At 39.2% G+C, this 24,548-nt stretch overlaps 1 protein-coding gene across 1 annotated transcript in view; it reads left to right on the forward strand.

The window, feature by feature from the left end:
• Positions 1 to 24,548, forward strand: part of SPON1 (spondin 1) — a 245,183-nt gene that overhangs the window by 106,067 nt on the left and 114,568 nt on the right. The gene's annotated exons all lie outside the window — the stretch shown is intronic.

Raw genomic sequence — 24,548 nt, forward strand, 5'->3', positions numbered from 1 at the left:
TCCTCAATCAAGACCCTAGCAACTCCCTTTTATCATATAATTGTCTCAACAAACACCTTGCATGTGCCAGATACTTTGCTAAGCTCAAGAGACATAGTAGTGAACCAAGAAAGACACAGTCCACATTCTCCTGCAACTGAGAGATTAGTGGGGAGACAGACACTAATCAAATAATCACACAGAAAGATGTGAAAATTGTAGCTATGAATAGTGGACTTACCATGTGCCAAGCATTTTTACATATATGTCATTTAATCCTCAAAATGACCTGTTTTTGTGGATGAGCTCATTGGAGATCAAAGAGATGTTGTGATTTGCCCATAGTCAGATATAAGTAGTGAAGCCAAGATTCAAAAAGGGATTTTTCAGGCTCTTTGTCCTGCCTCTCATTTGGATTGTCTTTAAGAACCAGCATATCCCATTCTCTAACTGTGGGTGGCAGGAGATCCGTGTGTGGCACTGAGCATGATTTTCTGTTCATTGTCTGTTTTATTCTTGTTCATTTCACTTTAGAGTTGCCACAGCTGGGAAAGAACAGAGGGACTGGGAGAAAGAGATTAAAAAGAGGGATTTGAGTCAGTCCCAAAGGAAGGGGGAGCAAGGGGTATATGGTTGGGACTTAGAAGACCCAGTCTAGACCAGAACCTCCATGGTCCCCAAACAGCCCACCCAGAGGCGACTCCAACTTTTCTTGGCAGATCAAGAGCCCTATTGTTTAATTTTACCCACATGTAATCAAGGCTTGGGACCGTAGTTCATTCTTCTGACTCTGGGATTCAGCTTGATCTGATTCAGCTGCTGTGGGAGACCTATGTGGACAAACTTGGACTCTGCCTTGGGGGGAAAAACCACTTGGAACGAGTATGATGGAAAAATTTCCTTCAGTGCCTTCCATCCACTAATTCAGAGGAAATAAAATGTTAGGGGCCCATTACTCATCATTTGTAATCCTAAGGAGCTTCTTGCCCTTTTCTATTCTGACACTGTTATTTCCCAGAATTAAAAAAAAAGGTACAGACCATTGTTTCTGGATCTTTGGGCCAAATCAAGTACAAATCTATACAGAATTTCTGTGGAGTTGTTGGGAGTTTCTTAATAAATATAGCAGACATGAGTTCCAGATCCCCCAGGATTGTCAGATGTCAGAGTGTGTCCTAACTTTTGGTTGCAAAAACTTGGTCACTATCTACAAAAGAGTATCTATCACATCATACTGTAATTATTTCTTCAGGAATCTTTCTTCCCCATCAGACAGAGAAGTCCTTCAGGACAAAAGCCACAACATGCTCATCCTTCATTCTTAGTGCCTGGAAGTGCCTGGAAGTGCCCGGTGCCCTCCCAAGTACTGTGTCCTGATCATTGAATGCAGAGTGGCATTCACCATGACCAGGGAGCAGATTTCTAGCCCACATCTAGTCATGATGCCAACACTGAGCAGGGAGTGTAGGCCAGACCTTCCTTGGAGGTAAAGGGGTGTACTTGTACACTTGGGGGGCTGGAGCCAATTGGAAGGGCACAAAGAAGGTCTAATCAGGACTTTGAAAATTTGGTGTTCATAAAAGCGAATTCTACCCATCTTAGGTAATAGATAACTTTCCTTTTGCTGCTCCAGGAGTGATTTTGTCTCGATAACCAACCCTTACCATGAAGCCTGATTAAGCCATGATGCTTCCCGACAATAGTGTAAACTGACAAATGCTGAGTCCCTGTCTCATTAATTACTCATCCAAAACACTACTTTTTCTCCAAGGATCTCAGAACAGCGATTCTCAACCTTTTTAATTTCAAGACTCCTTCTACACGCTTAAAAATCATTGAGAACTCCAAAGTAATTTTGTTTAAGGGTTGTGTCCCTCAATATGTGCCATATCGAAGACTAAAACAGAAATTTTGAAATATTGCTTATTAATTAATGTCAAAAGTGACATATAATGATTTAGCAATAATAAACTCATTGCATGTTAGGACATTTTATGAAAATAACCATACTGTCCCAAACAAAGAAATTTAGTGAGAAGAGCATCATTGTTTTACAGTTTTGCCAATCTGTGTGGCTTAATAGAACACACCTGGATTCTCATATTTGCCTCTACATTCAACCAATTGTGGTATATATTTTTGATTGAAGTATATGAAGAAAATTCTGTCTTACACAGACATGTAATCAGAAAACGGAAGAATATTTTAATAACCTTTTCAGATAATTACAAATAATCTTCTTTTATATTACACCAAAGCTCTGTAGAGTTTTGTAAATTTGTAAATGGTAGTTTCTTAAAGCATGATTACAATGTGGTATATGAAACCATCTCAATGAACTTGTACTCTGTTACATTAAAATATATTGTTTTATCTTGCACTTTGAATGGATTGTTTTTACAAATGAATGATTTTGTAACATCATACACTGGTCATTTGGAAAATATTGGTTTACTGAGTTATGCAGATGATCCAAATGTTGAGACGTTTCATGATACAATATCAGAAATCACATTCATTAATATTACTTCCAATCGCATCAGAAAAGTGTTTAAGTATTGGAAAGCTATCATGTTCATAGTAACAGATACAAATTTGCCAAAATTCTGCAATTTGCTTGAAAGGTCAAATTTTATCATTGGCGACAAATACTGTCAGTTGTTTTCCTTGAAGTGACAGGCTCACTTCATTTTTGAGAAAATGTCTGCCAAATTCTCAAGTCTGAATGGCCATAATTTGTCTGTCATTTGTTCTTTCAAGTAAAAATGATGTTTTATGAAAATAAAAGTGTCTAGTCCAGCTTGCACCTCAATCAATTGCTTTTATTCAAAACAATCATATTACTTCAGTATCTTACCAGAAGTGCCTCATGCATAGTAAAAAGATGTGCACTCAAAGGTACAGAGATTAATAAATAAAATTAATAATTTTTATTGTTTCATCAAGGACATTCTTAAGTGAAACTGACTCTTTTGGTTGTTGTTTGGTTGTTTACTGTGAGGAATACACTGACTACTAATACAGTTCAAGACCCCTGCCTCGGTCCACACTGACTGCCAGCAGTTTTACTCACCAGCTTTTGCCCCATCAGTGTTAATGTCAACACATGGCAAAGACAAATTTCGTCTTAGTGTTTATTCTGAGAATAGTTTTTACCTCACAGACCCCCTTGAAAGGGCCTCAGGGTCTCCAGGGGTCTGTAGACCACACTTCAGGAATCTTTGAGATGGATAAGATAGCAACCTGAGTATCTGCCCTCAGTTCTCTTTGGGTCACTTGCTGTTGAGAATTCACCTGGGACTTCTCATGGAGGGTTGGACAGCACCTTCGTGCTTTCAGCCCTCTCTTGCAGTGGGCCACGTCTTCAGGTGGCTCTTCTCAACCATTATACAAAATTGTTTCTTCCACATGCTGTTTCTGGGGTTCCCTCTCTTGAAGAACAGAGCACTCTCTGCATCTGTAACACTTCTCTCTCTGGGAGGGGTGAGGTGTGATGAGATAAAGAAGGCAGGAGGATGGCCTAAATGACCTCTGGTGTTCCGTCTCTATTGCAATGCCGTAAATCCCTGCTGGCCCTCTGAAAATTGTGAAGTCTTTCTGAAACACTCCCAATCAGGTAGTTTCTAGAAATCCATTTTAAGGCTGGATCATGCAAGTTTTACCTCCTAATTTTATAAGAGAAAAAAACCTGAAGCACAAAGAAGTTAAGGGCTTAGATCACATAGCCAGAGTGTCAGAAACAAAATCAAAGCTCAGATCTGATTCCCTTCTGCCTTCCTCTACGGGCTGCCACGAGGCAGTCTTCTCTCCTCTGCAGTAAAATTAAATACTTTATACACAAAGCATCTTTTAATACCAAATTCTGAACAGCTTTACCCACTGTACAGAAACCAACTCTACAGAGATCTTAACCGAGAAGTCAGAAAGAGAGGGTGTGGATTTGCTGCACCTGAACAGATTTTCGGGACCCTGGAGTACTAGGAGAAGTGTAAGACCCCCCAGTGTCTGTCCTCAGCACCTGGAGCCTGCAGTGACCACCGGCAGTCCAGGAGCTCGTGTTCTTTGCAAGAACTCAGTGACTAGGCAGTGTTCCTTCGTAGGCATGTCCCAGGGGTTGGAGACATGCCCAGTCTTTGCTGGGGGGCTAGGAGTTGCCTAATAGATGCTGAGTCTCTTCCACCCCGTAAAGACTCTGTAATCTTCCTTGACAATGCAAACTGCATAACTGCCACCATTTTTAATAGAGCATCAGTTTTAATATCATTTAACAAACACTTATTGGCGAAAAGAATATTTTTTCCAAGAGCCAATTATCTTTTTCATTGGCCAACACATTGCCTAAAATATAAACATGGCCACTGGGAAAAATATTCTGCAAAGTCAAAGTTAATTTTACAGTGGAATTCAGCCATCTTTTCCATTGGGTCATTTAACTGAAAACAATTATTATTAAACCCAGTCACATGAAAGACCATCACGTTAACACTTGGCCATACTTTCTTTTCCTCATATGGGTGAATACACCCATACACAGAGTTTCTAACATCACATTTGAACATATTATGTCCTACTTTTTACATTTGATTTTGTTTCCATAGTCATAATTTATTATATCAGCTTGTTCTAAGCATATCTAGCTGTTCTTTTGTTGAGCATTTGGGTGATGTCAGGTCTTTGGCTAACATAGAAAGCTCTGCAATAAACAAACTTTGTACATGAAGTCTTCTTCCACCCTTCCTCCTTCCTTTGAATTATTTCCTTGAAATAATTTCCCAAAAGTAAGACAGCTGGATCAGAGGATATGGACCTTTTTTGGCTCTTAAGACCTTTTGCGAGATTCTTCCTCAAAGCATTTGTATCAGTTCACCATGTTACAATAATGAATAAATATATCTGTTTCTCCCAGCCTCCTCAGCACTCAATTTAACTTTTTTGTTTGAATTTTGCCAATGAATGGTTATAAACATTAATTTTATTTTAAATTGGCATTGGTTTAATCACTAACACATTTTATTGTCTTTTGCCTTTAAACCCGCTAGAGTGTTGGCAGGAACCAAGTGTGAATTTGCTCATTATCTCCCCAGGACCTAGCTCATTGTCACATTAAAAGCCTCTCAATAAATAATGTTGAATGAATGAATGAGAAGCAGTTACAAAATGAGCAAGGAAGAGAGTAGAGGGAGGTGAGCAATGAAAAGCCACTGAAGAGGTTAGAGCAGGAGAGAGAGAGGACCTTATATGACTGCTGAGTGGAGAGCACATTGGATGGGACTGGTGGTGCCTGGGTAGATGGGTTAGGAGGATGTTGCGGTGGTGGATGTGGTGGTGGAGAATGGAGGAATTTGAAATATCTTTTAGAGGTAAATTGTGTCATGGATTGCTGTGGAGGAGTAAGAGAGAGAGGCATCAAAGCTGACAAGCCACGTTTCTGGCGTGGAAATGGAGGTACTCTTTCATCTTAAAATATTCCTCAATATTATTGTCTTTCTATTTTTATAAATGATTGTGAAATCATTTTATCAAGTTCTCTAAAGGATCCTGTCAGAATTTTAAGTGCGATTGCATTAAATCCTCAAATTACTTTGGGAAGAATTGTGAGCTTTATAATATTTACCATGCTCAGTTTCTTCCCAATTATGAATAAGACCACTTGTGGGTTTTCTTAGCCCAGTGCCTAGGACAGTGATGAGCCACTTGTGGACCATAGGCCTCTCCTCTCGATCTAACTTCAGAAACAAAATTAAACATTCAACAAGTGATAATCGCACTCCCTCCTACCATCACTGGGAAATCCCTCCCCACGCTGAGTAACTGCCTGCCTCCCAGCTGTGCCACCATCAGGCTGAGTCATGAACAGACTATGGCACCAGGAAATAGGATTTTGTACCAGGCACATGTGTCGTGATACACCATTTCAGTGAAGGAAGGGGCTAAAGAGAAAGAATTAACTAGCTTCTTTCTCCTTTTCCTCCTCCCTTCCATCCGCCTCTCTAAATGCCTTATGGCAACAACTCGCTATTTTATGCATTAGGAGTCAAAAAGGAAAGTGAATAATCTAGTCTTCCAGTTAAACATGGCAGGTTGAACACACACATTAATCTCTGATCTGTCCTCAACTCCCATAAAGATAATATTAGATGAATAAAAAAATATATAAGCCCACAAAGACAAGAAAAGAGGAAACAAGTCCATATTAAACAACAGCACCCAAATCTGGGGACATGGTCAACAGATGGACAGGTAATGACTATCTTAGCAGAAGAAGGGAAGCTGAATCCTAAGTACGTGCAGAGAGGGTGGTGCGTAAGAACCAAAGCACTTCATTGTAGGGAACAAGGAAAGGCCTCAGGAACCAAGTGCTCAGCACAATGAATGAAAAAGGCCTTGAACAATAATGGGGTTTGGGACAAACCTAAAGGCATCCAGAAAAACAGGCAACAAATAAAGGATTGAGAACTGAGGGACATCAGACCTCTTTAGAGCAACACAAAAGCTACAAAACAATGGAACAGTGTCAAACTCCAGACCTGTGGTTCTAAATTCTTAGGTGAGACATTTTTTGTTCAGTCCAGTGTCCAGGCAGCGGAGACAGAGAGCATTCTTATTGGATCACTTTTTCATTGAAACTTTGTCCCTCCAAGGGCCCTGCCTTTAAGGGGGATTGTGCTCCAGTCCCCTGGTTTGAGGGGCACGCTAATCTCTTATCCCTGTGTGGCCACTGAAGCCTAAGCCTCAGGGCAGCCGCAGCGTCCATCTGAGCTTGCAGCTCAGGTGCTGTCTCCCTCTTTACTTAGACCCCAGAAGATTTCTCTCACTTTTTCTAGCACTTCGAGGTATTTTGACAGGGAGTTTTTGGGGTTTCTATTCTGATCTCCAGATTATTTCCTGCTCTTCTCCATCCTGTTCTGGGAGGGTGACCTCTAGGGACCTCATCCCCCGGGCTCCCTCGCCCGCCTGCTTCCAGGTGGATTTGGCTGGTGAGAGGCCAAGGACAGAGGAGAGTGCCGGCAGGGTCTCTATGGCTCCCTCTCTGCTGAGGCTGCAGGTTGGCGGTCCTCTTCCAGAGGCCACAGCTTCTGTCCAGCCACCACCTCTTCCAGGTACAGCCCTCCCTCCTGGTTCCTGAAAATGCTCCCCCTCCTAGGGAGATACTTCAAACTCAGAGCTGGTTGCAGCTCCCCACAAGCTTCCCTTTCCCCTCCTGCTTTCCTTGAACACTGCCATGCCGTTATAAATTGTCCCTTCATCAAACTCTCCTCTCTTATCTGATTCGATTACGCCATCTGTTTCCTGTGGGACCCTGATTGATTTGGCCATATTTTTAGAAAGTGATTCTTAAACTCTGGACGTGTGTTACTTTGACAGCATAAAAAGCAAAATTAACAAAGACGATAAAGTCAGTTGTCACTATAGGATTTCACCTACATCCCTGCTACACTGCCACCTTCTTTGACTTACTCAGAATCCCCTCACTTTGGCCACCACCCTCCCATGCTGCTTCCCTCCCACTGCACTGTTAGGCCCCAGGGACATCCGAATGGGACTCTTTCCTCAGGGTCTGTGAGTAACTCAGATGCCAGTTCAGTTCCCATTCCCAAGGCGTCCATTTCCCTTCTCCCTTAACCACCACTGGGCTCTCGTTCCACCCAAAACACATTCAAAGGAGCAATGTTATAAGTAGACACTTGAATGCTTGCGTGTCAGGTGATTTCTGGAATTTTAGCTAAGAGAACACCCTTTAATAATGGGGAGTGCGTTCACACAGATCGTGTTTCTTGGTATAAACATATATGCAATTTCTGTAAACACTGAGACTTGAACAAATTTTAATTTTCCCTCCGTGATTTCCTTTTCACCATGAAAGCTTTGAAGTTTCTTTCTTGTATACCCTCCATGAAGTTAATTCCTAGGATTATTTTATATTTTTGTTATTATTGTGACTGAGATTTCCAGTTTTCATTATGTTTTCTGCCAGGTTCTATTTAGTCTACATGAATGCTACTGATCTTTTATGCACTTTGATTGCATCTACATGCTTTTATTTCTAAAAGCTTTATCTAAAATTCCTTGAATCGCCTATGTAATCACTCATAATTTGTCTGCAAAAAGCAGTATGTTTTTGTCTTTTTTTCCTGATTACTAGTCTGTGATTTCTATGGTCTCCCTCTTGTTCACTGACAAGAACCTCCAGTGCAATGTCAAGTAACAATGGTAAAAATGAGTAGCTTTGCTCGGCTCCTATTTGTATTTAAAATGCCTTTAATATCTCTTCAGGACACTGTTGACTTTTGGCTTCAAATACGTTAAATATAGATGTCTACTTTTAATTTTTTAGTGGATGTTGGATTTTTCAAATGCCATCTAGCACCTATTGATATGAACATATAATTCTTACGAAAGTCTCTTTTTGTGGAATATAATTAATAGTTTTCAATTTTCTAGACTATTCTTCCTTTTTGTGTGTGTGTGAGGAAGATTCGCCCTGAGTTAACATCCACTGCCAATCCTCCTTTTTTTTTGCTTGAGGAGGAGTAGCCCTGAGCTAACATCTGTGCCAGTCTTCCTCTATTTTGTATGTGGGTCACCTCCACAGTATGGCTGATGAGTGGAGCAGGTCCGTGCCCAGGATCTGAACCCATGAACTCTCAGCTGCTGAAGTGGAGCGTGCAGAACTTTAACCACTGAGCTGCAGGGCTGGCCCCTATTCTTCCTTTTTGCAACGGACCCAGCTTGATCATGGGGTGGTTTTTCCCTTTAATGTACATGCATAGTTCTTCTTCTTCCACTATTATATACTATTTGCAAGGCATTATATTAATTGTTTGCATACATTTCCTCAATAATCCTTGCCTTAGCCCTATAGGATGAGTATTACATTCCGTATTTACTGAAGATGAAACTGAGTCTCAGGGAAGTTAGCAGTTAGGCCAGTTCATAGACCCAATGTGTGGTGGAGCCAGGCTTTGCATCCAGACCCTCTGACCCTAGAGCCCTTTCTTCTGTGGCTCTCTTTTAAAGAGGGAAGCTACCAGGATTGTCTTTAAATTCTTCACATCTACATGCAAGAATGAAATATGTCTATAGTTTCTGATTTTAAAATCTGCTCTTTATCTGACTTTATCAAGACCATATTAGCTTTGAGGAGTAAATTGATATTACTACCTACCCATCTCCATTGATAATTGATACTTTGAAAGAAAACCACAAACACTGAGTATTTTCCCCAACCTTCATCTCCAAATTCCCTTCCAATTTCTTTATCAATTATTGGTGTGTACACGTTCTTTCTTTTGTATTTATTTCACAATTTTATTTCTTTTCTTAAAAAATCATCCATTTTATTCAGATTTTCATAGTCCATAACAAACAACATAGAGTACAGTAGGATAATTCTCCTTTATTTCTTGACTAAATCTACCTGTGTTGCCTTGATCTGATAAGTTTTGTTAGCCTAGTAAATAACGCTACTGCTATTCCTTTTCTAATTTCCATACATCTGGTTTTATGCATACTATCATCTCCTTTTATTTCTTTAGGATTGCCCTTTTGTTCCTTTGATAAATTTTTACATTGCTTATTTAATATGCTGATTTTCCCCTTTTTGCTTTTTTTTTAATTAAATGCACTTACGGCTATAAATTTTCTTTTTGGTAGAGCTCTGAGCCCGTCCTGGAGATTTAATATGTAGTTCTCATTTTCATTGTTTTCTTAATAGAGTACTTTTATACTTTACCTTCTGGACATACTTGTTAATTAGCAGAGTCTTTTTAAGTGTCCGAGTAGTCAGAGATTTTGGTTTATATTTTTGCGCTTAATTTTGTTTCTTTATTTTGTTTTGGTAAGAGAGTATGTAATAGATAATTTCTGCTTTTTTGTACTTAATAACCTTGTACATATTTATTTTAGGAAGCCTTTTTTCTTACTCCACCTCAGGGGCCGAGGGAAATGTTACGTATTTCATGGCGCACGAGATGCAAGGCCCTCTGGCTTTGTTTTTTGTTTCATTCCATTTACCCCATATTTACTGTGATTACTGTCATGTTACAATTTTTTATGCCATCTTATTTTATATTTCCTGATTATATCTTTTTTTAAGCTACTTGTTTCTTTCCATTGCCTAAATTAGGTTTTCTGCTGGCTTAAAAGTTATTGGATTCATTTTTTTGTTCTTAGGGTGGTTGCCTTTAAGACACATACTTATGTTTATTTATCTCTATTGATTTTATAAACATTTTAATATTTATGTCTTCCCTTGAACAAAACAAGAACGTTAGCATGCTCTCAGATTCTTTTGGTCTCTACCATCCCTTTACCCAAATACGCACTTCATATTGACTATTTTCTAGAACTTTATTTCAGATTGTTATGGATATTTTTTTCTTTTCTTTATTCTTTGCTTTTTTACACAACCATAACTTTACCAAAGTTTTGATTACCCATTGATCTTTAGCATTTCTCTTAGTGAGTATTTCCCACAAGAGTGTTTTCATAGTGGGTCTCTATGAGGCAAACCTCTGAAGCACTTATATGCCAGAGGATATTCTCAGTACGCTCTCACATTTAAATGGCATATGGCTGAATATAAGACCCAGGTTTAAAAGCATTTTCTTTTATACAGTAAATGTTGTATTCTTATTTTCAGCTGTTTAGAAATACAATGTCAATCTGATTTTTTGTTTCTGGATGATCTACTCTTTCTCTCTGCTTTTCTATTTCTTTATTGTATCATTGATGCTCTAAATTTTCACTATTAACGTATCAGGTGTGGATTTTTTTCTTTTTGAAAAACAGTTTTCTACTCTAGGAGCTCTGTAAACATGAGGTCTTTTCCCTTCCTTTTATTCTGGGAGATCATTTTTCTTCGAGTAGTTCTCCTTTTTTCTCTCTTTCTGAGCCTCCAGTGACCCAGATCTTGTCACTTCTACCCGTCTTCTTCATGTCCTTTAGGTTTTACTTTATATGTTCTCTCCCTTCATAACTTTCCACTGCCTTTTGGGGGAATTCCTCACTCTTCCTCCCCCATCATTCCTTTCTTCAATGCTAACCCTCCTGCTTTTTATCCCAACTATTGTGCTGCTTATTTTCACCATTGTGTGGGGGTTTTCTGTAATCTTTTATTTTGAAATAATTTCAAATTTATGTAAAAGTCGTAAAAATAGTACACAGAATTTGTTATTATCTTTCACCCAGATTTGCAGTTGTTGACATTTTACCACATTTGCTTTATCATTCTCTCTCTCTCACTCTATATAATTTTTTTCTGAACTTTTGAGAATAAGTAACAGACATCGTGCCTGCTCCTTTATACCTAAATGCTCCAGTGTCTATTTCCTAAGAACAGGGATATTCTCTTACAAAATCACAGTACGTTTATCAATAACATTGATAAAATACGATTACCTAATCTACATACCTTGTTCAAATACACTAGTGGTACTCCTAATGTTCTTTATAACAATACTATACATTAGCAATATAATGCAAGTCACAAATATGTGCCACAAACGTAATTTTAAATGTTCTACTAGCTACATTAAAAAAGTAAAAAGAAGCAACTGAAATTAATTTTAATAATATATCTTATTTAAGCCAATATATCCAAAATTGTATCATTCCAACATGTAATTAATATAAAAATTTAATGTTGAGATATTTTGCATCCTTTTTTACATATTAAAACCCAATGTATATTTTACAGTTATATCACTTCCCAGTTCAGACTAGCCACATTTCATTTACTCGGTTGCCGCATGTGGCAAGAGGCCACCACATTACACAGCGTAGCTCTGTAGCAAAGACAAAAATAAAAATTCTGGCCCAGGATCCAATCCAGGATCACACACTGCATTTACTTGTCATGTCTCTTTAGCCTCCTGTAATCTGGAACAGTTCCTTAGTCTGTCTTGACTCTCATGACAGTGACATTTTTGAAGGGTACCAGGCAGTTATTCGGCAGACTCTCTCAATTTGGGGTTGTCTCATGTTTCCTCAGATTAGATTCAGGTTGTGCATCTTTGGCAGGGGTATCACAGCCATTATAAATATTTGTTTAACACCCAATTTATATTTGGTTCTTTTTCTTTACTTCTTGTTCTTGCTTCGCATTACTACTGTCTCCCTATGTCTTTGAGGATATGTGTTGTGCTTATGTTAAATTTTTGGCCCATCTATTGTAATAAAGCTGCTTTGTGTTCAGTTCGCTCTCTCTTTTACTCTGTTACCCCTTGGTATTTAGTTATTGCGGCAGGTGGTCTTGTGTTTCTCTGGTGATATCACTGTTAGGCCTGGTAGTGTGTGATGGAGAAGGGCCAAATCTTAGGTGGTGTCTCTTCTGATGTGTTGAAGGGAAGAGCAGGGGGTGAGGCCAGGGAAGAGAGCTCCAGGCGTCTCATCACTCTATCAGCTCCCTCATTTCCTTCCATTCTACTGGGTACCTTCTCCAGCCAGGGACTCCTTCCAACACTTTTAGAACAAAGCAGGAGTAGGAAGCAGGATTACTCTAGGTTCTAATCCCCAGCCCTGTGAGTTTGGAGAGGGAAGGAATGCAGAAGGGTATACCCAAGGGTGCCTGGGCTCCCTTCATCTCCTCTTCCTTTGAGAAGGGCTTTTTGCTGCCCTGAGATTTTTCTGGCTGGGGACAGGAGTAGGGCTGGACAGGTGCTGCAGACATCTGGGTTGCAATGACCCTCCCTTGGCAGTATCAGAGAGGGGAAATAGGAGAACTCCAACGGTCCTCCCAAATTCATCCTCCCACCACTAGGTCAGAGGAAAGGGGAGGACTCGTCACTCCTCCTCCACACATCCTCTTACTCCTGGGCCATGTCCCCTTCCACCCCTGGCTGCTTCCACCCCATCCCCACCCTTCAGTGTCTTTGTTAGTTCCATGGATCTGTGCTTCTCTCGGTTTCTGAAGTTTCCCAGAGTTGAATTTAGAGGAGTGATTCATCATCTCATAAGAACCATCAACAAACTTTCAGAGTTTTTGTTGTTGTTTAATCCATTTAATTCTTGGCAATATCTATCCTTATTGCAATATTATGGAAAATTTAATTATGTTTTTCAGGCTCTCTATTCTGTTATCGTTTTCTTCTTGATACTTCATATTCTCATAATGGGGTATTAACACCTTGTTCTAAATTTGTGTACTTATAATTTCTTCTAGATTGTGTGTGTGTGTGTGTGTGTGAGAGGAAGATTGGCCCTGAGCTAACATCTGTTGCCAATCTTACTCTTTTTGCTTGAGGAAGATTGACCCTGAGCTAACATCTGTGCTGATCTTCCTCTATTTTATGTGGATGCTGCCACAGCGTGGCTTGACAAGCAGTGCTAGGTCCACTCCCACAATCTGAGCCTGCAAACCCTGCACCACCAAAGTAGAGTGAGCGAACTTAACCACTGGCCCCCATTTCTCTTCAATTTTTAACAGTGATTGCTCTCTATTTGTTGCTATGTTCTTTGGGTCCTATAGACATACTATCATTATATTCTCATTATTAACTCTGACTTTCATCATCACATAAGTAACATCATTAGCTTCCTTTAATAACATTTGCCTTAAATTCAACGATGTATGAAATCCCACCTGCTTTTCTTCACTTTAATTAAGTTTATATTTTTAGTGTTTTAAAAAATTTTTTTTCTTACTTTTAGACTTTCCAAGCCTTTTTAAAGATTTCCCAGTAAATTACTGCATTAATCTAATTGGAAGCATTTTTTTGTTTTCTTTTTTTTTTGGTTTTAAGTTTTTTGTTTGTTTCTTTGTTTTATTTTGTTCTGCTTCCTGCATGATTGTTTAAACTTAGAGTTATTTTAATTTTAGTACTCTTCAGTTTATGTTCTGCCATTCTCAATTTTTTTAACCTCAGGATTTTTATAGTTAATGTTTTTCTTTCTAGATTTTCTTTGGTATTATATAGACAATGCATTTGTTTTTGGTTTTGCTTAAATTTATTCCCTTTGGCAACAATCTTCTTTTTAATTCAATTAGCTATCAATTTTAAATAAACAACAAAGATATTACTTCTATTTTGTCAATACATTCATACCTTATTCAAGTAATATCTTTTGATTCATTTTTGTGGAAACCTTTGCTGCTTTTTGTTTTTCTCAACTCTTCTCTCACTTCCATTCTCGATTGATTTAACTTATCACTCAATTTATTTATTTAAATCTACTTTTATTTTAACAATTCTCATAATCTCCAACTCCTATCACAAATGATTCTTCCCTGTTTCTGTTCTTATTTACTCATCTCTTCAATAGATACTTATTACTTCAGGATTTCTTACGATTTTTAATAGTATCATTTTTTTTCAGGTCTGTCTTTAAAGATCAGGTTTCTTTTTGAAGTAATCTTTGAAGTCAACTCTTGTCCATTAGTGAGTGATTAAATTTTAAGACTGAAAATCTTTGCATTTGGATAACAACTTGACTGGATAAAAACCCAAATTATATAGCTTTTTACTCTGACTATTGTTTGTACTTGGTTTTCATTACAATGAAAAAAAGCATAGTCCTTATTCACATGATTTATATTCCTTTACATGAAATCTATAACCTAGCTTCTTCAGAATACTTTCTTTTTCTCTTGTGGTTAAAATAAAATATTTGATGATGCATGTTGATCTCACTTATTTTAAATGAGATTTTAAATAGGGCTTTATTTATACCTTCAGCTGTTTTATTAGTAGTGACATTTTTCTTCCAGTGCATCTTTTTTTTTAATCTCTGATTTTTTTGTTCTTTGTTGTTTGCTAAGTCATTCCACAAGTCTATTCAGAGCATCTATTTTGTGTAGGCAGTGTGCTCAATTTATTCCTTCTCTTTCTTTAGGAATTCCTGTCTCTCCCAGAGTGCTCCACTCTCCAGAACCATCTTCTTTTGCATGTTTTCTTATCTCTTTCCATGCTCCACATATTTTTTCCTACTTCATTTTCTCTTTCTCTGTTTAGTTTCCTATAGCACCCAGTTTCACATTTTACCTCTATTATCATTGTTTGTTCCTTTTCACTCTTTCTTCCCATAATGAGCTCTTCTGAAATATGTATGACGTCTTGCTTCCACACTTAAAAATAGATTGCAACTGTTCTCTAAACTCTGTTTTTATTCTCATTTCAGTTCATGGTTTACTGAGTTCATACCCCCATTCCCACCCCTACCTTGCACCCAAATTCTTAATTCATATTTCTTCTCTCATTCTGCCAACCATCTTTACTAGGTCAAAATCTCTTTTTCCCTCTTTTACTCATTCTTCCTTGAGTTTCTTGTGATGATTGTGACTACTGTTTCTGAAACCTTCGCTTCAGACTTTTTTATTGGCATGTAAATGAGACTTGAAATTGGAAGGTTCACAGCTTCCCACTTGCCTTCCTCCTGGAAGTCTACAAACTGTATTTCTTGAGCATATCCTTTCTTACATAAGACATGCCTATATTAGATTGACCATTCAGAATTATATATTACATGAAGTGTTACTTTTTTTATATCTATCAAGGTAAAATCCCATCACCATTGATAAGGGTAAGTTAATTTATTGATAAATTGCTTGTCATTTACTCCTGCTTGTTGGCAGTTTGAGGAGCACATGGTTCCTGCATCTCATTCATGAATCTTAAGTAGTCACCTGTTTTCAACTGATTTGAAGAGGAAGAAAGACTAGATTCGTTGGCAAGTCATGGATCAGTTATTATGTAAGCTCTAATGCTCCCGGTTTCCCTGGCAAAATGGATGTGATTAACATTTACGTATGAGACAAACCCATGCATTTTTCATTTAATATTTCCTTCAAATCCATTTGCCAGTTCCCGTGTTGTAATTCCAAGAAATACATCCTTTAATAATAAAGACTTAATTTTCCCTTTGCATGAAAATATTCTAAACTCCAAAAAGCTTTATGAAATTGTAGGAGAGGGAATATACAAAGTCCATTAAACAACAGCATTATGTATGGTTACCCAGGAATTTGCACTCAAAACTCTGCTAAAGCTAATGGCATTTATGTACTTAAGTTTTCCAAACAACGAGTTGAAAAATATACCCTGAACGATTGTTTATGCCAGGAAAGGCCAACTACTTATAATCACAAGTGGAGTTTCTGCAAAGGTCTGTGCCTGGCACTACAGTCTTGGCAAACATCCCTCCCAATTTGCAAGAACTCTACTGTTTTGGGCTGGAAGTGAAGCATGAGCACAAAGAAATACTTGCAGCCTTTTCCTAGCCTTGGTTAAATTTGGAGTGAAAGAACAAACATATAAGAGGACAAAGAGTAAAGGAAACCACAGCACCGGCAGCCCTGCCTTATACTGAGTGAAAAGGATTAGTATGGGCCGCCCTGCAGTAAAGCCAATCGCCTGTGATCAGGAAGCAGGATAGTTGTAATCCCTTTACCATTGAGTTGATTGATTAAATTGAAAGTTATGAGTCAAATGCCCCAGAACATCTTGGAACCTTCCAGAATCTGTGCATATTCATATGATCCTGATGACCTTCCATTGGAAGGGAAAGTGTGCACTACCTGCAGGGGACACATGAAGAAAGGCTTGGGGGGAAGCTGAAGTTTTTCACAACCACCAGCAAGAGTTTAATTAAACTCTCTCTAACATAATAAGCTTGGTTCAATTTAAGAGCGAAATGTGCCATGTTTTCCCGCACATGGAGCTTCCCAGGGTCTTGCAGCTCAAGTGGAAAGAACAATAGAAAGCAGAAGCCTTTCTCTTCACATCTGGCTTGTCAAAATGGGGCTAAGAGGCTTTCTGGAGGGTTTTGCTGGCTGAGACAGTTAGTGTTTACAGATGTGAGTGGCTTTCAGTCATTGAATGCAAATTGCATTTGCTTTGTCACACACACCCTGGGAAAACCAAGAGGAAGAAGAGGAATAATGTTCCTTTATCCGCCCACCCACATTGAGATTCAGGGCACAGTCTTTTCAGGTTTATTGGGTCCCTAAGCAACCTTTGAAGAGAGCTGTACATCTGTCCGGCCGTCCCCACTGCAGCAGATATGGATTCATTTGGCTTTGCCTTTCAAGTCTCTCTGGTTCCATCTTGGGTCCATTGACCGAAATTTTAGGTAAACATTTCTTGCCTGCAGACTGGAGTGGTCACACAGCTCATGGGCTAATTCTGCCTCCCTCTTAAACTTTGATCTGTATTCTGAAGGTGAACTCATCGGAAAAAAAGAAAGAGGGCTAGCTTTTAAAGTGGAAGCTAAAAGCCAGAAAAATAAGCTAAAGTGGGAAGGTGGGAAACAGGAGTTTCTTTCTGGAATACTGAATCTCAACACCAAATACCAGCAATGTGAGAGCTGAAAGAGCATCGCTGATATGACAGAGAAACTATAATCCAGGTTTCTCTTGCCCCAAGAAAGAGTGGCCACTGGTCAGCATTCTGCTCAAAGGCAGTATATACCACATACAGTCTGAGCCATCATGGACTTGGAAGTCAATGAATCTGAGACATATTATAGGGCCTTATGAAAATTGCTGAACCTCTCCGTGCCTTAGTTTCCTCACTTATAAAGCAGGGATGATCAAAGCACCTTCCTCATAAAGCTATTCTGAAGACCTGGGTTCAAAGCTAAGCTCCTCCATTTACTAGCTGTAGGACCTTGGAAAAGACATCAACTGATGTCTCTGAGCTCTCATTTTGTGCAGTAAAACCAAAATCTACATTATTGAGTTATTGTAGGATTAGATGAATTAATATTCTTACAGCCCTTAAAACAGGCTTGGCGTGTAGTGAGAGCTCACAAAGTGTTAGTCATTGTTATTTTAAAATGAGATAATGTATAAATGGTTTTTAGCTCAGTACCAGACACATAGCAAGTCCTGTGTTAGCTGTGGCTGTAAAGAGCTCGTTTCTATCCTTGTCATTATACCACGCAAATTCTCAACCTTTAAGTAAAGATTTAGCTGTGACCTTGCATTAATATCTTGAACAACCCTTCCATTTGATTGGCTTCATCATCCAGTGAGAATTTGCTGATCTTCCAGCCTGGCTCCTGATTTCCTCCATGTCCCAAATGGAGAGAGGCTGAATTCCAGGTATATTTTATCATCCCTAACTCTACAAATACGAATGGCCTCAAATTTAAAATTAAAAGACACTTTACTAAAGATCTTGTACTGCAGAAAGCCTAACCAGCAATGAGGAAATAGCTAGAGTTTGCATTCGTGACTTTCTCCCCCCTCAGAAAGGAATTTAATAACAAATACAACATACATTTCACAATCAGCTAGGCAAACACATGGAACTAGTCAGCCAATTTTAATTACAAGTTAGTGTTTACAGACTTGTGTTCTTGTAAATAAGCTAAGGGAAGTAAACAGAGTTTGGGATTTATGTGTTCTGTGATTTCTGTGGGCCAAGATCAGTTTTACTTGGTCTCCCTCCTGTCTTCCCCACTTCCCCATCCTCCCACTAACACACATAAGCGATTCCTAGGTGGGATTGGCCTTCAAGTTTACTAGGGCCTGAGTTACAACCAACTAGAGAAGAAGCAAAGCTGAGATGAGATAAGAAACGGACCTAAATGTCGAACTGAGTTCTTGGTGCAGCCCTTCTGTCTTTGCCAAGCCAGGTCTCACTCACTCTTCTTAATTCCGCCAAAACCATCACTTCTTCAAGGAGGTCTTCCCTGATACCCTACTCTGGACTGGGTCTGGTTCTCAAAGCCCCTTTATAACCATTTGCAGCCTTTTAACCATTTGTTGTTTAGTCTGACTGCTATAGGTTTCCCTAGGGTTATATTCCTCAAGATATTCATATAATTTCAAGCTTACAGAATTCAAGACTAATCCTGGAAAAGGATTAAGACTGCCTTTTCAAACCAGCTGGGAAGTGGTACAGCTGTGCACCAGTTACATAAGCACAGCTTAAAACCCACTTAATTACCAGCTTTGAATCATGATTTTTGACAGTCCTTTTTAATTTGGAGGAGGGGAAATTTGCATAGTTTTACATTTTGTGCATAGAAAGGCTTTAGTATTTTTATGTCTCTTTTTGTATGTCTTTATGAGTATCTTTATATATTTCTATGCCCTGTGATTCACATCCACATCAAGTGAGGCTGCCCAGTAATTATTTTTTTAATTAAATTCACTGTCTTTCCCACTAAACGATAACTTCTAGCCACTGTGACTATCCCTTGTTCATTGCAGCACATCCGGTTCCCAGCAATATGTCTGGCACATGGTAGACACTCAAGAAACCTGGGAGGGGCTGAGGAGAGTAGAAACTGACATGTTCTGAAAATCTAAAAAGAGGAACAATTTTTTCTCCATGAGCAGGAAAGACAGTCATGTCTTGCATCTCAAAGATAGAGGAAAGAGTTATCTGTTCCTCTGGGTTCCATCAGTATTCTGTCCACTCCTACATCATGACACAGATCCTAATTGGCAAAAATTATTTCTCACTCTGTCTCCTGCACTAGACTATTAGTTTCCGGAGGGCAGGGACCATCTTGTTCATGACTGTATCACTATCTCCCAGGCTGTCAAAACAGAGAAGAAACTTATGAGTATCAGATGAATGAAAGGATGGCTGGATGAACTGGGGTCCTCGGGTCCACTCCATTCCTTACAATGATATCAAGGAAACGTCACATAGGACAGGCTCTAAACCACCTCTAAAATCTACCTTAAATGCATTCTACTTCCTTTCATCTGTAAGATATGGAAAAATCTCTCATATTATCCTCAACTTTGGGGTATGCAATTATAATTAGCATCTTCAAAGTACTATGTATATTAGAAATAATATTGGACAAACTTCCTATATGAACCTTTTCCTTACCGTCTGTTTCCTGTGTCCTCTTTGCTTTTTCCCCACCTTCTAGAATGGTTTTATGGCAGACTCCAGAGAAAGGCATTTGAGTTGGTTGGGACCATCACTGTATCTCCAGCTCCAGCCCAGTATCTAATATAGTGTTAGTGCTCAATCCACGTTATTCAGTGGACTTGCTGCAAAAGGTCTTCTCCATTTTTAAGACTTAACTACTTAAAACAATCATAGGAAAGGAAAATGTAGATATTCTACAATCTTAATAAGTTTGCTCAGAATTGTATGCACAAAACTCTGCTGACGCTAACAGCGTTTATGTGCTTAAGTTTTCCAAACAATGAGTTGAAAATACACCCTGAAGAATTGTTTATGCCAAATAAGGCCTACTATTCATGATCATGACTGGAATTGCTGCAGGTTTTATGCCAACCACTGCATTCCTGCCAAACATCCTCCCAATTTGCAAGGATTCTTGGGTTTTGCATTGGAAATAAAGCAGTAAAATGCCTTTTCAACCCAACTTATATGAGTCTTATTCTTCATTAGTCCTTACTTAGCCTACACTGATTAGAGGAACATCCTAACTCTGTTTTGAAATGCTTATTTTGGTTGACAAAATGACATGGATTTTCAACCAAAGAGCGTGGAAACAAGTTAATAGTATTGTGATGTCAGTTTGAGTTGTGAACACACACTTGGAAAATGGCTCACACTACTTCCGTGCCAGAGGCGCCAACTGAGAGGTTGTCAGTCAGATATTTCCATCAGCCAAAGCAAGAAATCAGCTCCCCATCCTGGTGGCTGTTGGGCCAAAACTTGCAGCAAAAAGCAAAAGCAAAAAGCTGGCAGAGCAAGGGCTTAGGTTTGCTAATCACAGTTCCTAGAGATGATATGCTTGGAGAATAGCTCACAACAAGTAGCGCTTACAGGCAAAAGTGCTCCTGAAAAGTGAGCCTGCTGAGGACCCCGAGCCCCTTCTTCAGACTCAGTCCAGCCCCTAGTTTCCCAAACCAGTGATTTTCCTTCTTTGGAAGAATTTTGCAAGAGCTTAGCAACCGATCATTGTCCCAGTTCTAACAAGGCCATCACATCTAATGGTTAAGTGTGTGGACTCTGGAGCCAGACTGAGTCCTGTCTCTACCACTTACTATCTTTGAGATGTTAGCCAAGTCACTTACTTAACCTCTCTCTGCTCAGTTTTCTCATCTATAAAGTGGAATACTAATACCAACTTCACAGGACTATTGTGAGGATGAAATGTATTAATATATGTAAAGAGCTTAGATGACTGCCTGCCATATAGTGTCGTATAATTCTTGGCTATGATTAGTTCTCATTTTTTGTGATTCGGTTCTTGCTTTGGACCCTAGTTCTCATAGTTGGGTCTGCAGGTTTCAGGAACTTGGCAAAGGGAATTTTCCATCTTGATTATTGCATTTGCGGTGTTCTCAGCTGCCAGCACATGGTGGTGGGGATGGTCTGAGCCAGCTTTTGTGCTCCTAAATAATAAGGCTGAGACGCTGTCCTCCTTTGTAACAGAGCCCTGGACACTCATCAATCAACCAGCTTTCCTGGGTGTACTTACTAAGTGAAGGCCTTTAGAAAATGTCACTTCTGTATGTATTTTTAAAAGTATTGGCGGGGGCCAGCCCGGTGGTGCAGCGTTTGGGTTCGCAGGTTCGGATCCCAGGTGTGGACATGGCACCGCTTGGCAAGCCATGCTGTGGTAGGCGTCCCACATATAAAGTAGAGGAAGGTGGGCATAGATGTTAGCTCAGGGCTAATCTTCCTCAAAAAAAAAAAAAAAAAAAGTATAGGCAGGAAGCTAATACTCAAGGCAAAACTTATAAAAGTTCTGATACTACCAAAGCAGAGGGGACTCGATCAAGGTCACAGACCCCAGACAGGGTAAATGGAGGATATATTACATTACCCTGGGTTAAAATACAAATTCTTCAACTGGGCTAAATTCACTGGGACCCAGCCAGTACCAGTTGAATCTCTTGCCCCTCTGCAACTTGTACTCTTGGCTCCATATCCATCTTATGTGCCCAGACAGCACACTGATCATTGTGACCTCTGGGCCTTTGCACAGGCCATTTCGTGTGCTTGCAACAGTCTGTTCTGCCCCCAGCCCCTTCACCTGGCTGATTGCTGGCCACCCTCTTGTTCTCAACATAAACCCCACTGTCTCGGAAAGCCTTTTCGAGTTCTCCAATCTGGATTAGCAGCCCTCCTTTTTTCTGCCCCAGCCTTGTGGTTATCCTATCACCACACTTTCCAGGCTGCATCGTAACTGCCCACCACATGCTCGATCCCCCTAATATGCTGAGACATGGCAGGGCCCTTGTCTGGTTCGGCTCAGATCTCCAGGACCTTGCATAGGACTTTGAGCATAATGTGTGACAGTGAGAATTTGTCGAATGAAGATGAACAAAGCTCTCTCTCTACCAAGCTGCCTCCCTGACAGGTCAAATCCCCAAATAAAGATACCAGCTCTGCAAGTCCTGGCTAACGGCCTCATGCATGCTGAGCTCCTGGCCCAGAGCACCTGACCTCTGACCTTTAAAATGTCCTGGGGTAACCTTTGACCTCCCACCTCTACCTCTCACAAGCTCACAGCTCATCTCTGTCATTTCCCTATCACCATCCCCATTACATGAGAATCAAACTTTGGCTCCCATACAATGCAGCTCAAGTGTTGGGTAGTACAGCATGAGCCTGGAGAGACAAAGAAAGGAAAGTAACACTGCTTCTGTCTTCACATTTTCTGTCTTGAAGTGAGGCTTTTATTGAAGCATAGCATACATGCAAAAAAGTGGGTAAATCCTAAGTGGACAGCTCACAGTTCCCCGTTCATTTGAAAGCATTCATTTTATTAGCACAAAAATCAGAAATTTTTCTTTTTAGCAGCCTCCTTGTTGTCTCTTTCCAGTCACTACTCCCCCCACAAATGGCAACCACCATCTTGGTTTACATCATAGATTAATTTTGCCTGTTTTTAAACTTTTTGTAAATAGAATTTTACAACATATACTCTTTTGTGTCTGGCTTCTTTTGTTCCACTTTATAGTTTGTGAGACTCATCCACATGGTTGTGTATAATTTTGGTTTGTTCCTTCTTGTAGCTGTATAATATTCCACTGCATGAATATGCCACATTTCATTTATCCATTCTATTATGAATGAACATTTGGGTAGTTTCTAGTCTGGGGCTGTTATGAATAGTGCTGTATAAGCATTTATGTGCATGTCTTCTGGTAAGTATATAGATGTATTTCTTTTGGCTGTAAACTAGGAGTGGAAATGCTGGGTCATAAGATATGGTAGCCCAGCTTTGGTGGAGACTGTTAAATTTTGCACAGTGAGAGAGATCTGGTGAATCCACATCCTTGCCAACACTTGATATTGTTGGTCTTTTTTATTTTAATTATGTAGTGTATATGTAGTGATATTACACTGTGATTTTTTTAAATTTGAATTTCTTTGATTTTGAGTACTATGCTGTTATTGATCATTTGGATAATCTACAGCACCTGTTCAGGTCTTTTGACCATTTTTTCTATTGAATTATCTGCCTTTTTCTTGTTGATATGTAAGAGTTCTCAATGTATTATAGATATGTCTTTTTTTTTTTTTTTTTTGAGGAAGATTAGCCCTGAGCTAACATCTGCTGCCAATCCTCCTGTTTTTGCTGAGGAAGACCGGCCCTGAGCCAACATCCATGCCCATCTTCCTCTACTTTATATGTGGGATGGCTGCCACAGCATGACTTACCAAGTGGTGCCATGTCCGCACCCGGGATCCGAGCTGGCGAACCCTGGGCTGCCAAAGCGGAATGTGTGCACTTAACTGCTAAGCCACTGGGCTGGCCCCTAGATATGAGTCTTTTGTCAAGTGTATGTATTGCAAATATCTTCTCCCATTCTGTGGCTTGCCTTTTTACTCTCCTAATCTTTTGATGAACAGAAGATTCTAATTTTAATATAATCCCGATAATCTTTTTTCTTCACAGTTAACACTTTTTGTGCCTCATTTAGGAAATCTTTGCTTACCTCAAAGTCATGAAGACTTTGTACGATAGTCTCTTCTAAAAGCTTTATCATTTTTACCTTTCATATCTAGATGTTGAATTGATCTATAATTGAATTTGTGTATGGTATGAGGTTGGGGTCAAGATTTTATTTTCCCCCCAAAATCATTTCTTGGGATGCACATCCTTTCCTTTCTGCATTAGTGTCACCTTTGTCATATATCAAGTGACTGTATATCTATGGGTCTATTTCTGGACTCTATATTCTGTCATTATGTTCCATTGGTCTATTTGTCTACCCTTCATACCTGGGAGTATTAGTTCTCCAACTTTGTTCTTCTTCGTTCTCAGTCCTTTGCATTCCTGCATAAATTTTAGAATCATGATCTCAATTTTTATTTTTAAAAACCTGTTAGTATTTTTATTGGGTTTATGTTGAATTTATGGACAAATTAGGGGAGATTTGACAACTTTACATTATTGACTCTTCTAATCAACAAAGATGTTATATTGCTCCATTTATTTAGATTTACTCTAAGTTCACTCAATAATGTTTTATAGCTTTCTATGGGGAAGAGGTCGTGTTCATTTTTCACTAGGTTTATTCTTAGATATTGTATATTTTATGCTATTGTAAGTAATAGCTTTTTAAAATATCATTTTTCATTTGTTTGTCACTGGTATATAGAAATTAAATTGACCCTCGTATATTGGCTTAGTATTCAGAGAGCTTGCTAAAGGCATTTGTTAATTCTGTT

This window comes from Equus przewalskii, chromosome 6, assembly GCF_037783145.1.
Source record: "Equus przewalskii isolate Varuska chromosome 6, EquPr2, whole genome shotgun sequence".
Taxonomy (NCBI): Eukaryota; Metazoa; Chordata; class Mammalia; order Perissodactyla; family Equidae; genus Equus; species Equus przewalskii.